This window comes from Carassius auratus, unplaced genomic scaffold (assembly GCF_003368295.1).
Source record: "Carassius auratus strain Wakin unplaced genomic scaffold, ASM336829v1 scaf_tig00038024, whole genome shotgun sequence".
Taxonomy (NCBI): domain Eukaryota; kingdom Metazoa; phylum Chordata; class Actinopteri; order Cypriniformes; family Cyprinidae; genus Carassius; species Carassius auratus.
This window is the reverse complement of record NW_020526419.1, coordinates 3,261-17,071: the sequence shown is the minus strand read 5'-3', so window position 1 is coordinate 17,071 and position 13,811 is coordinate 3,261. Positions and strand designations below refer to the sequence as shown.

The 13,811-nt window shown below is 45.6% G+C and overlaps 1 pseudogene; it reads left to right on the top strand.

The window, feature by feature from the left end:
- Positions 1 to 289: 289 nt before the first annotated feature.
- LOC113083373 (lysyl oxidase homolog 1-like) lies at positions 290 to 12,186 on the top strand (annotated as a pseudogene).
- Positions 12,187 to 13,811: the final 1,625 nt, after the last annotated feature.

Genomic DNA, 13,811 nt, shown 5'->3' with positions numbered 1-13,811 from the left:
CTAGCACCTGGGTGGATGAACCTAGGCCATGCACCAGACATCCCTGCTTGTTCAGAAGGATGAAAGGAAGTCAGCGCAGGCACGCTAGATATTCAAGTCCCTTCACAGATGGTGATGTTGACTCTGGAAGCCTGTGCAAAGACCCGGCTTTGCTGGAATTCAGGAAACAGCTCTAGCACTAGGGCCATGTGGGATCTAAAAAAAAGAACATGTTAGATTGAGTGAGCGAGGGAGAGGGAAAAAGAGAGAGAGGGAGGGGGAGATTTGTTTTTTTTTTACTCTTTTTTTACAGACCATTGTAAGCAGTAAGAGAGGCAAATAGTGAAGTGCAGAGGAGAGCAACAGGCAGGCATCTCCAGAGAGAGCCTGAGAGCAATGCTCAGTCCACTGACAACAACGCAACATCCGGACAGTAAGGAAGAGGGAGGATTTTCATACTGCAGCCTGCCCTGGGGCCTCAGAAATCATCTGCCTTCTTCACAGCAATGCTTGGACCACATACTGAACCAAGGACAAAGTTTCTTCACTGCATGTAGTCTGACTTGCACATGGACACTGTAAGTCATCTACGCCTTTCCACCTTTAACCTGCTTGATCAAGGGATATAAATTGAAGTTTCACTGTCCACTCTTTTCTGAAGTAGCTTAGAAGTTGTTTTGCATGCAAGTCTTGTCAATATGCTGCCTGTGGTTTTCGTGACATGGTGGGTCTGGGTGTTCCTTGGAAGCGTAGGTGGACAGTCCCAATCTCAGCATCAATCTCAGACTGACAACTCAAACCCATGGAGACAGATGATTCAATGGGAGAACAATGGACGTGTGTTCAGTCTTCTCAATAGTGGGGCTGAATATGTCCCGGCTCGGGTTCAGGAGCGTGAAGGGAACCCCCGAGTGATTTTAGCGGACACTCCCAACCGTCGACCACAGGGTGGGAATGTACGGAGACAAGCACCCTCCAGAGGAAGTTCTGAGACTGTGAGAGGCCAAGCCAGACATCCGTTTGGGTTTGGCCAGGTGCCAGAAAAACTGGCGTCAAGGTGCAGCTGGAACAGGTGAAACGAGTCGCTTCCAGTCATCTACCGGCTCACGCTTTAGACCATCATCTGGCTCATCCTCCTCCTCATCCTCTTCTTCTTATTCACAGTATCCATTCCCTCAACAGCCTCCTTATTCTTCTCCTTATGACTCGGATCCAGACAGGTCATACGAACCTCCCTTCCGTGGGACGGGGTACTCTACGGGCACTGGTGGTGGCTATGCCGGAGGAGGATATGGAGGAGGTGGGTACTCCACTGGAAGTTTTAGAGGAGGTAGCTATAATGGAGGGGGTACTGCAACTGACGACAGGCATCAATACTATGCCCCTTATGGTCAACCATACCAAGCTGTTCCTGCCCAGCCTGCACAGCCACCAGTTTCTGATGGACTGGACCACAGGTACATGCACAGTCTGTACAACGAGGACTCTCGAGATGCTGCAGTACCTGTTTCTAGCAACACAGGCTCATTCCAGCCTGCGGTGCAAAGCCCCCAGTATGAACAGTTTCCCCCCTTTGGAAGGCCCCAACCACAGCCTCCGTTCGTACAACCACCTCCACGTAACCCTCTCATCTCTAACAATGCAGAGAGCCCCACCGTGAATGCAGGGAGTGTTTATCGTACTCAGCAAAGAGGTATGATGCATATCCACATCGTATACACTTGTGAAAGAATCTATTTGTACATCCCACACTAATTTTATTCAACAGTTTGGGAAATAGACCAGCAGTCCAGAAAGTGTGTTTTGCATATATCGTACTGGATACTACTATTTTTCCTTGTGATTCACGTGCCGAGCAATTCTGCAGGCTGCTATGCTAAGTAAAGTTAATCACAAAGATTCTTGCTCTCAACAAAAGGAAGTGAGAAAAGCAGAGAGACATCTAAAAAATGTAGCTCTTCTGCCATCTCTTTGTGTTTCCTGGCAGCCCTTTGGATTAGCAAACATGTAACCCAAGGGACTCAGACTGCACAAAATTGATTGTAAAGCTGTTTGCTTATGCAGCTGGAAATTTTTTCTGTTTGTTTACTCATAAGGAGTCAGTAAAAATGTACTCTCTCCAAATATCTGAGCATGTCTGAACCCCCCACCACCACACACACATTGCCATTGTGTTTCAATTTACAATCAAAGAAGTCCCAAGTCCATCTTCATCTCAGAGACTGGGTTATTGAAACCAGGTGTTGTGGGGGTAAGAGTATGCGGTAGTTTGTGTGTGTGCTTAGTGCCTATGGATACTCGCTCTGCACAAAGAGTGCTCATTGTTTGAAGATTTGGTTCTGGTTTTGGTGATGACTGCATTGCAAGGGCTAATAGTGAATGTTCCCAGTATTTGCTTTAGAGGGTGGGGTAAGGGTCTCAAGTGGCTTGGTTGTTGCGGGGTGGGTGGCGAACATGAGCGTATGTGTGTGTGTGGTTTTGGGGGTGGGGGTTGGGGGGTGATGGAAATTACCCAGCACACATGGGGTCCATTGCCTCAGGAAACAGAAAATATTTTGCTAGCCCCTAAATAAAAGTGTGTGTGTGCAAATATGTGAACGTGTGTGAGGAGACGGGTGTGTGTGTAAAGCCTTTAGGACTGAGTCTCTGGCCACTGCCAAGGTTCATTTTGTAATGTGAAATGGTCTTTGTCTCTTGCTTGAGTCACTTCACGCACGACTAATCACCCTAGTTTACAAAATCTGGTCATAAGGGAAATGGGTGTAAACTCAATCCACTGGAAGGTACACATGTGGAAAAAATGTACATTACTCATTACCCAATGATGCAATCACAAACAAATAAGTTGAAATCAGAGCTCCAGCCTGCGGGAATATATATATTATCTGTCAATCCTAGTCTTAGAAATTGAAATAACATTAGATGGGACACATTTACTTGACTTGACTTACATTGTACATTGTATTGAATAGTGACCATTGATTTATTTTACTTACATCTTGCTAAAAACAGTATCCTGTCATCATGTTTTTCTAAATTCTTGTAGACCTTATAAGGAAATTAAGTCAACTACTTTTTTAGTATCGCGGGCATCCAACAGAATTTTGTGAAAAGTGCAGACTGTGTGAAGAAACTTTTGCTTGATGACCACAGTCTTTCACACTCTCTTTACACTGTTTACAAAAGCTGACCAAGGAAGTTTCCTGAGGCCTTTTCTGAAGTCTGTTTCAGACCAAACTGGCAAATCAGATGTGCACACAGAGATGAAGATTGCAAAGCATTCACAGATTCCAGTGGAGGGTGGCACTAACGAGTCTGAAATAAGGAGACTGGCCAAGGGCATTATGTTTTATAGAGTGAAAGTTGTTCCCTACTCTAAACATGCCTCCAGCAGAGATAAGATCTGCACTCCAGATTGTTGCTTGCTGGAAACAGCTGAATTTTGATGCTACTCCAAACTGGTTTATGTTTGTTATTGCTGGTATGGCTGTATGCAAAAAATGTTTTATAATAAAATGCTGCTGGATGACCATCAAAGTCTTGCTGGTTAAGGTATTTAAGAGGGCTAGTGGGACTCCAGTATCATACGCTGGAGTCCATTGGTACAGATCTTCTCAACAGGATTCTTTTCTTTGAAATCCATGACATGCAAAGCATGAAAGCAAATATGCTGTCGCCATCCCTTTGAAGAAATGTTAATGTACACCTACGGACTTTGACTGCACTGTTATTATTTTCATAAGATTATTTAGACAGAAAGTGAGCTTGCATTTTAAGTGTAAATAAAGGTGATAAGTATGTAGTTTCTGTACTGGAAAGAGTTTTATGAACAATAGCTATTACCACTAGCTCTGTTTTTCAACAAACTTGGTCACATGCCCATATCCAGCATATCCAGCAGGGAAGTGATCTCATTTTTGTTTCACTGTCACCTCTCCCTCATCTTTTGTACTCTCTCTCTATCGCTCTCTCGCTCTCTCCCTCTCTAGGTGCAACACTTTGTTCTTTTTTTCTTATTTTTGCATGACCTTGAAACCAGATGAGAAACAGTGTTTGATGCATTATACTGTGAGGCTTCAGCATTATATCCTCAAAACCCTCTTCATCTCTTGTGTATTTTTTCAAAGGCATACTTATTTGGTTACAGACATTTTTTCAAATATTTAGCTTTTTTTACATTTAAAAGTATGTAACATCAGAACAGCTCAGAACATTAAAGACAAACATTTGTCCCCAGGACAGTGTGTTATGATATTGTTATTATCCTGCTCGTTTTTATGGTCAAAGTTTATCTCCAAAGATGGTCTGTTTGCTTGTTTTAATGGAATTTGGACATTTGGTGGTCAATTTAAGAGTAGCTTTGGACTTGTTCATTGTAGTGATATTAGGCTCAAGATCAACTGAGAAGGAAGGAGAATGGAGTCTGCGTTCTGAGGCTCGTGGAAATATTTATTAGCTCAAAAAGAAAACAAAACTCACGCCACATGCGCATCAATAACGTTCAATGAACACCATTCTGATTTACGGTCTCTCCCGCACGTCTTCTGCTTTCTCCCACGAGTCCTCAGCTCTCTCTCCCGACTCAGGCCGGGGAGCCATCCGGCCTGCAGCCCCCCCCCCATTCCTGGAGAGGAAGTCGGCCACAGCCATCTGCGCCCCCGGCCTGTGAATCACCTCGAACTTAAACGACTGCAGAGACAGATACCAACGAGTGATTCGCGCGTTGTTATCCTTAATGCGGTGGAGCCACTGGAGGGGCGCGTGGTCCGAGCAGAGGGTGAACTCCCGCCCCAGGAGGTAATAGCGAAGGGTGAGAACCCCCCACCTGATGGCCAAACACTCTTTTTCTATGGTGCTGTACTTAGTCTATCTCTTTGAGAGCTTCCGACTAATGTACAGCACCGCCCGGTCCCCCCCTTCCACCTCCTGGGATAGGACTGCACCCAGCCCCCTGTCCGACACGCCAGTCTGCAACAAAAAGGGGAGAGAAAAGTTAGGAGAGTGCAGGAGTGGTCCGCCACACAGGGCAGCCTTAACCCGGGTCAAGGCCTGTTGGCACAGCTCCGTCCACTGGACCGTATCTGCTTCCCCCTTTTTAGTTAGGTCAGTCAGCAGGCTGGTGAGGTCCGAATAGTCAGGGATAAACCTCCGGTAATATCCCGCCAGCCCCAGGAACTGCCTCACCTCCTTTTTGGACTTGGGCCTGGGGCAGGCTGCAATCTCTACTTTCTTGTCAATTTGGGGACGCACCTGCCCGTGACCCAAGTGGAAGCCCAGATACCTTACCTCCACCCGCCCAACTGCGCACTTCTTCGGGTTGGCCGCCCCAGTGTATGGAGTTTTGCTCTCAGGTCCAAGACATATTGAATTTTGTTTTTACTGTCCGAACGTCCGTCCTCCCAAGTTTCTTTCAGGACGTCCAAGACCCCCCGGGGTTGTCGTCCGTAAAGAAGCTCGAAGGGGGAAAACCCCGTAGAGGCTTGAGGGACCTCGCGCACAGTACACTCTTTGCTGAGATGTTGCAGAGCACCACTGCCTCGGGTTATCGGGTTGCGTAATTGACTATGACTAGCGCAAACCGATGTCCGCGTGCCGATCGCTCTAATGGCCCGATGAGATCCATGCCAATTAGTTCGAAGGGGATCTGCACTAGAGGAAGAGGGCGCAATGGCGCTTTTGGGGTGGCCGGTGGGTTTACCAACTGACATTCACGACAAGACGCGCACCATCTGTGCACGTTCTCGTGAATGCCCGGCCAAAAAAAACGGGTCATTAGGCGATTTAGTGTCGCTGTCATTTCCAAATGCCCTGCCATAGGATTGCAATGTGCCGTCTGGAATAGCATTTCCCGACGGCTCCGAGGTACTAACAATTGGGTTGTATCCTCCTTTGTTTGCGTGTCGTGGGTCATGCGATACAACCGGTCTTTAATAATGGCAAAATACGGATAGGAGAGCGCGGTCTGGATGGAGGACCTGTCCATCAATGGTCCGGACCTGTTCAAACGCATGTTTGAGGGTTTCATCCTGGGACTGTTCCAGGGGAAAATCATTAGAACTGGCAAGGTTCAGCCTCGCCAAGCCGCTCAGTTCCCCTCGAGCCGTCCCGCTGGGTCCTGGCACAGATTCTCCCACCTGAGCGCTCGCTCCCCTGTCCTGCCGACTCTAATTCCCAGAGGCACCCACAGTTAAACACCCCAATAATTGTTCGAAGCCTGGCCAATTGGTTCCCAAAATTAGCGGGTGCCGGAGGTGCGGACTAACTGCCACCTCCACATAATGCTTTTGGTCCCTAAATTTAATAGCTATGGCTTTTACGGGGTATTCCACTATATCCCCGTGCACACACCTCACTTTAACCATGCGGCCCATATCCAATGCCCCAGATTGTATCAGGCTTTGATGGATGGAGGTCTGGTTACAACCTGAATCCACCAAAGCCCGATAAATACCCCCTTTAATACTCACGGGTATTTGATACAACACCCGGCTTGATTGGGGGCAGCCTGCAGGTCATCCAGGATCCAGACCAACGTCCCCACCTCCATGACTAGGCACCTATCCACAAATTGACCTGGATCCCCGCTATGCCAACAGGCTGGCCCAGGCTGGCCCAGGCCTCCCCGCTGCCCTAGTGGCCGGAAGTGGGTCAGGTAATCCCTCGCTCCCCTGGGCAGGGCCCCTCGACCCAGCAACCAGCTCCGTCCCTGTCCTACAACGCGGCGTGGCCCTCGGTGGCCCCCCGACTCGGGTCCTAGGAGAAGGAACAGATTTTGGGGTGGGGGAAGAGAGATAGGTAGGGGAAGAGAGAGAGATAGCTGGAAGGGGTTCGACCCAGTTGGATGGCAAGATCCAGCGACACCGGCTGGTGGCACTGAACCCACTGAGCAGTCTTTTTCGGGATACGGGAGAAGAACTGCTCCAGTACCACCGTGTTGATGATACTCTCTGCGTCGCTTCCTCCGGCCAACAGCCATTTGCGGCATGAGTCCCAGAGCTGCTGGGCCAGGACAAAGGGCCGGCCCGCTTCGGCCAGGTCCAGCGACCGGAAGCGCTGACGATGCTGCTCGAGGCTGAGGCCGACCCTTTGGAGAATAGCTCTTTTTAGGTCGGCATACACCAGGAGGTTCGGAACAGCTCGTGGTCCTCCTGCTGGGCCTGTATCATCGCCTGGAAATGCCGATCGTGGTCGGCCCACAAGTCCAGCAGGGCCTGGTGGTGTTCTTGGTGCAGGCCCGCAAGCGACGTGATGATCTCCACAAACGGCGATCCCAATGTTCCTGGCGGAGTCTGCATGGCGGTGTGATTCTCCTTCCCTCCCGGGTTTTGGCACCAGTGTAGTGGTATTAGGCTCAAGATCAACTGAGAAGGAAGGAGAACGGGGTCGGCGTTCTGAGGCTCGTGGGAATATTCATTAGCTCAAAAAGAAAACAAAACTCGCGCCACATGCGCATCAATCACATTCACTGAACACTATTCTGGTTTACGGTCTCTCCCGCAGGTCTGCTGCTTTCTCCCACGAGTCCTCAGCTCTCTCTCCCGTCGCAGACCTCGCTGAACCACGCACATTCATCATGATCAGACTGGTCAGTTTGGTGGTTTTAAAGTGGTTTTGGATACTTTTCAGATGGCCAGGCATTTGGAGACACTTCAGCTTGTCAATCTTGTCGGTTTGGTGGTTTTAGAGTTTTGGACTCAATTTCGTTCTTCAGATCAGTTGTTTTGGTGGTTTTGGAAATTTTTTAGGTGATCAGACATACGTTTTGCACACAGGGGTGGTCAGACCTGTCGGTTTGGTGGTCATACAGTTTTTAACACTGTTTTATTTTATTTTATTTTATTTTTGGATAGACTAGTCAGTTTGGTGGTTATTTGAGTGGTTTTGTACAATTTGTGGGTGGTCAGGTTGGTCTATTTGTTGGTTTTAGATACTTTTTAGGTGAAGAGGTGGTGGTTTTAAAGTTATTTAGATACTTATAATGTGGATTTCAGGGACTTTGGGTGCATTTAATTCTACAAACCAGCTGAAAATCAGCTTGACCAGTTATGTACACCAGCCTAGACCAGCCTAGACCTAGACCTGACCTACTAAGACCAGTTAAGATTTTTTTCCCCTTCAGTGTAATTTCAGGAAATGTGCTTCAGCAGCTGGTTCTATACTGTAATCCTGATGATGTCTCCTGCTTTTAGGTTTGCCTGACCTGGTTCCTGACCCGAATTATGTCCAAGCTTCCACATACATTCAAAGAGCCCATATGTACTCTTTACGCTGTGCTGCAGAGGAGAAGTGTTTGGCCAGGTGAGAATCCTCAATTCTTCTATTTATGAAAAGGCAAAACAAAGCTGGTCAGGCAGTATTTACACAATAACCCTCCCACACTCGTTTACATCTGTTTACACCACACCATACAATAATACTTCAAACAACTAACAAAAAGAGTGTTAGATGATGTCTGATGCAGAAGTATGGGTGGTGTCACATCATATAAATCCAGCCTGCTGTTATGAGCTCATCTCATATATACAACATGTTTTATTACTCAGTGCTGCAGTCCCTCATGAAGGTTTATTTGTTTATTATTATTTTTTTTTCCCTCAGCTCCGCCTATAGTGATGAAACCACAGACTACAGTCTCAGGGTTCTTCTACGCTTCCCTCAGAGAGTGAAGAACCAAGGGACAGCTGATTTCATGCCCAACCGGCCTCGTCACACCTGGGAGTGGCACAGCTGTCACCAGTGAGTCTCTCTTTTACATCTGTATATGTGGAGACATCATGGGCATAGAATATGCAGGGTACGTGGAGAACTTTTAATAAAATGCAAATTAGTCCCCCTTACTTTTGACAGGCAGGTGTGTTCACACACAGCTTTTCTAGGGCCAGTTTAAATAAATCTACATTTGAAGTTTAAGAGACAGTATAGTCCATGCATGACCTGACGTTTTATTCACAATTATGAGCTAATGTGAACACTATAAAGCACTAAACACTCATGCAGTGCATGACTCATTCATACTTGAAGCCAGAGGGCGTTCTCATGCAGAAAGTCCATCACAGATTCATATATATATATGACAACAGGTGTTTTCTTCTCAGTTTGTGATTGTTTAAATACTTCTCTATAACTCACATTTATTTGTACTCGGTATTAAATAAATATTATATATATTATTATATATATTATTAAATATTATATATATTATAAATATTGGTATTATAAGTCAGTTGCACATGTACTAAGTGAGAGTTGCCTGAGTGAGTAGTAGGCCATATTTTTGTGAGTGGTGTGAGAGTGTGTGTGTGTGTTTGTGTTTGTGTGTGTGTATGTGTGTGTGTGTGTGTGTGTGTGTGTGTGTGTGTGTGATTTTTCATTCAAATGTAGTTTGCTCAGGGATTTGGCAACCGGCCCCTGAAATGTCTGTCATCCCCTCATCAAATAAGATTTAATATGTTTGGCATGTTATGGGAAATATAGTATCCCTGTGGAAACTCTGAACTCTGTCAGAGGAAAGTACCTGTTTTCCCTGCCGCAAGTCCTTCAGGTATTACCACAGCTTTCCGAGAAAACACTTTTGCCATACAGACTGCAAGAAACAGCGGCGTGACACATAGAGTCAGACTTCTGACTCACCTGCTGGGATATTCATGCATTTCAAAGACTTGACCAGAAACAAAGAGCATTGCTTTAAATAATTAGTTCAATGCTTAGTGAAAGTGAAAGTCGTGACATTTGCCAAGTATGGTTACCCATATTTGGAATTGGTGCTCTGCATTTAACCCATTCAAGTGCACACACACAGCAGTGAGAAGTGAACACACTGTGAACACACACCCGGAGCAGTGAACACACACACACACTGTGAACACACACCTGGAGCAGTGAACACACACACACACGTTTGTTTTTGTGAAAAGTGGGGACATCCCATAGGTGTAATGGTTTTTATACTGTACAAACTGTATATTCTATGTCCCTTCACCAACCCTACACCTAACCCTAACCCTCACAGGCAACTTTGTGCATTTTTACTTTCTCAAAAAAACTCATTCTGTATGATTTATAAGTGTTTTGAAAAATGGGGACATGGCTTATGTCCTCATAAGTCACCCTCTCCTTGTGATACCTGCGTCATACCCATGTCATTATACAGAGTTGTGTCCTGATATGACACAAAAACATGCCCACACACTGTGAACACACACCCGGAGCAGTGAACACACACACACTGTGAACACACACCTGGAGCAGTGAACACACACACACACACACACACACTGTGAACACACACCTGGAGCAGTGAACACACACACTCTCTCACACACACACACACACACACACTGTGAACACACACCCGAAGCAGTGAACACACACACACACTGTGAACACACACCAGGAGCAGTGAACACACACACACCCGGAGCAGTGAACACACACACACACACTGTGAACACACACCTGGAGCAGTGAACACACACACATTGTGAACACACACCTGGAGCAGTGAACACACACTATGAACACACACCAGGAGCAGTGAACACACACACACCCGGAGCAGTGAACACACACACACACACTGTGAACACACACCTAGAGCAGTGAACACACACACACACACTGTGAACACACACCCGGAGCAGTGAACACACACACACACGCACACTGTGAACACACACCAGGAGCAGTGAACACACACTGTGAACACACACACTGTGAACACACACCAGGAGCAGTGAACACACACACACTGTGAACACACACCAGGAGCAGTGAACACACACACACTGTGAACACACACCCGGAGCAGTGAACACACACACACACACACACACACTGTGAACACACACCCGGAGCAGTGAACACACACACACACACACACACACACACACACACACATACACTGTGAACACACACCCAGAGCAGTGAACACACACTGTGAACACACACCAGGAGCAGTGAACACACACACACACTGTGAACACACACCCAGAAAAGTGAACACACACACACAGCAGTGGGCAGATATAGATCCAGTGCACAGGGAGCAACTGGGGGTTCAGTGCCTTGCTCAAGGGCACTTCAGTCATGAGTACTGAGGGAGGAAGAGAGCACTGTTCATTCACTGTTCATTCACCTAAACCTACAACTCCTGCCAGCACCAAGACTCAGAACAAAAGTGGCAGACTTGTTACTTAATTGTACAGGTGAAAATCTCCAGTGTAAACTCTTATTTGGATCATATATTCCAAAACGTAGGCAAGAATCTGTGATTCCTGAGTACAGTATCCACACATTCACCTCAAAGCATTAGATTCCTGCCGGTGCACGACCCACACAAGGAAGATAATTCAACAAATAACTGCAATTGCAGGTTTCAAACAGAGATGCCGACAAAGAGGCAAAACCTTATGGACTGCAGCTTTAATAATAATAAAATAACACTAGGTGGTATTGCCATGGTCCTTTTTTTATATCAGTATCGTCTCTTCTCTCTCTATCTCTGATCAGACATTACCACAGTATGGATGAGTTCAGTCACTACGATCTTTTAGAGGTCAGCAGCGGCCGGAAGGTGGCAGAGGGACACAAGGCCAGCTTCTGTCTGGAGGACACGACCTGCGACTTCGGCCATCTCAAACGATACGCCTGTACTTCACACACCCAGGTGCACCTCTGAGACACATTTGTTTATTTTTTGTTAAAAATAAAATTATTAGTATGGCACTGTTTTTTGATTATTCTAATGTTTTGATTTGTTTTAATATTGCAGGGTCTCAGTCCAGGTTGCTATGATACATACAATGCAGATATTGATTGCCAATGGATTGACATCACTGATGTTCAGCCAGGAAACTATATACTCAAGGTAACGTTCTCAAAGATAAACTAAACAATTACACTCATTCTCCTATTTCACACCGAATGCATTTCACGCATGTCATCCAACTCTTCTGTTTGTTATCAGTGCTCATAAATAAGACAGATACAGACATGTCTCTTCAGGCAGATCCCAGCCGCTCACTTTAAGACTTTCAGCAAAACTACAACACAATAGATGAAGTACACAGCAAGAGGTTGCCATTACCTTCTACTCTGAGGCTAAGATTTAATATCCTTTCATAGCAATAGAAGATTGAACAGCAAACAGTCTGCAAGAATTGAAAGAATTGCCAAAAATGTGTCTTAGTCAAGGCTGGAGACTGACAGACAGAAATGAGCTACTAAATGTAGGGGCTATGTACTTTTTCCACAGATGACAGGTGCGGTTCTGCATATATTTTTGCTGAGGAAAAGATTTCAAAGTCAACTTTTCATTGCACTCTCTCTCTCTCTCTCTCTCTCTCTCTCTCTCTCTATATATATATATATATATATATACATATATTAGGGGTGTAACGGTTCACAAAATTCATGGTTCGGTTCGATACGATACACTGATGTCACAGTTCGGTTCGGTACGGTTCGGTACGTTTTAGATAAAGCAAAATGTAAAAACATCTCAACTTTTCAGAATGCCGCAAGCGCACTGCGGGTCATGTGACAAGAACTAACCAATCAGTTTCATCCATTCCCGTAACAACGTTGAAAGCTCAGCCAAGATGAAGGAACAGCTGATCATAGTTGTATATGGATTGCAATTTTGAAATAAATTTAGTAGCAGAGCTAGCCTACTGCAAGCGATTTTTAGAGCTGCAAATCCATTTTTCCTTTGCTGAAATTTCCACCTCTTCATGGAGAGAGCACGTCATTGTTGCTTAGCAAAGGCAGATGCCTCAGGGGCGCTTCTGCCCGAGCGCTTTGGAAAGAAGGAGAAAGACGCGCCTAGCATTTTCCACGTGTTCTGTCTCACTCAGCACGCGCTGAAGGCTCGTTGCAAAATGCCTAATGCATTTAACAGACCAGAAATAGAAGATCCTCCAATAACCAACAGGTATGGTGTTTGGGTGCACTTTGGATTCCCTGTAAGCTATAATGGTGATGATAGAATGAATGGTAAATAGTAAGGTCTAATATCCGCGGCTATAATGTAAATGTAATGTAAATGTAGCCTACCAATCGCCGCGGTGATGTCTTTTGCCCAGTTTGAGTCAGTTGGAAATGTCTGTCTAAATGTTGCGGGATAGTTTGTTGCGTGTATGTTTCTCCTTTTTTATCGTCTTTTCCCAGATACTGACACACTAAGGTGATGTCGGCGTAAATGAGTTGACATGTGTCAAGTATTCCCGCTGTTGTTGTTTTTTCTTTTTCTTTTTTTTTTTCTTTTTTGTGTATTCCCGCTGGTGAACCCTATTGTCATGTAGCAGATGTGACATACCGTTGTTTTTTTTATCCACCACTCTCTTGCCATCACCATTATAGCTTACAGGGAATCCAAAGTGCACCCAAACACCAGACCTGTTGGTTATTGGAGGATCTTCTATTTCTGATCTGTTAAACGCATTGGCCATTTTGCAATGAGCCTTCAGCGCGTACTGAGTGAATGAGCGAGCGCCTGACTAAGTAGCCTAACATAAACATAGTTGGTATTTTTTTCTTCTTCGGGAGTGTCAGGGGCGTTGCCTGTTACGTCGTTTGGGTTATTGGGCTACCTTGTTGAACGCATATCAATATATTTCACTTTTTTAGTAGTATTAATTAGTCTAACGAACCGTTCGGTGCATAATGCGTACCGCGTACCGAACCGAAAGCCTTGTACCGAAAGGTTCAATACGAATATACGTATTGTTACACCCCTAATATATATATATATGTATATATGTAATGTATGTGTGTGTGTATGTACAGTACAGAACAAAAGTTTTGAAACATTATTATTTTTTATGTTTTTGAAA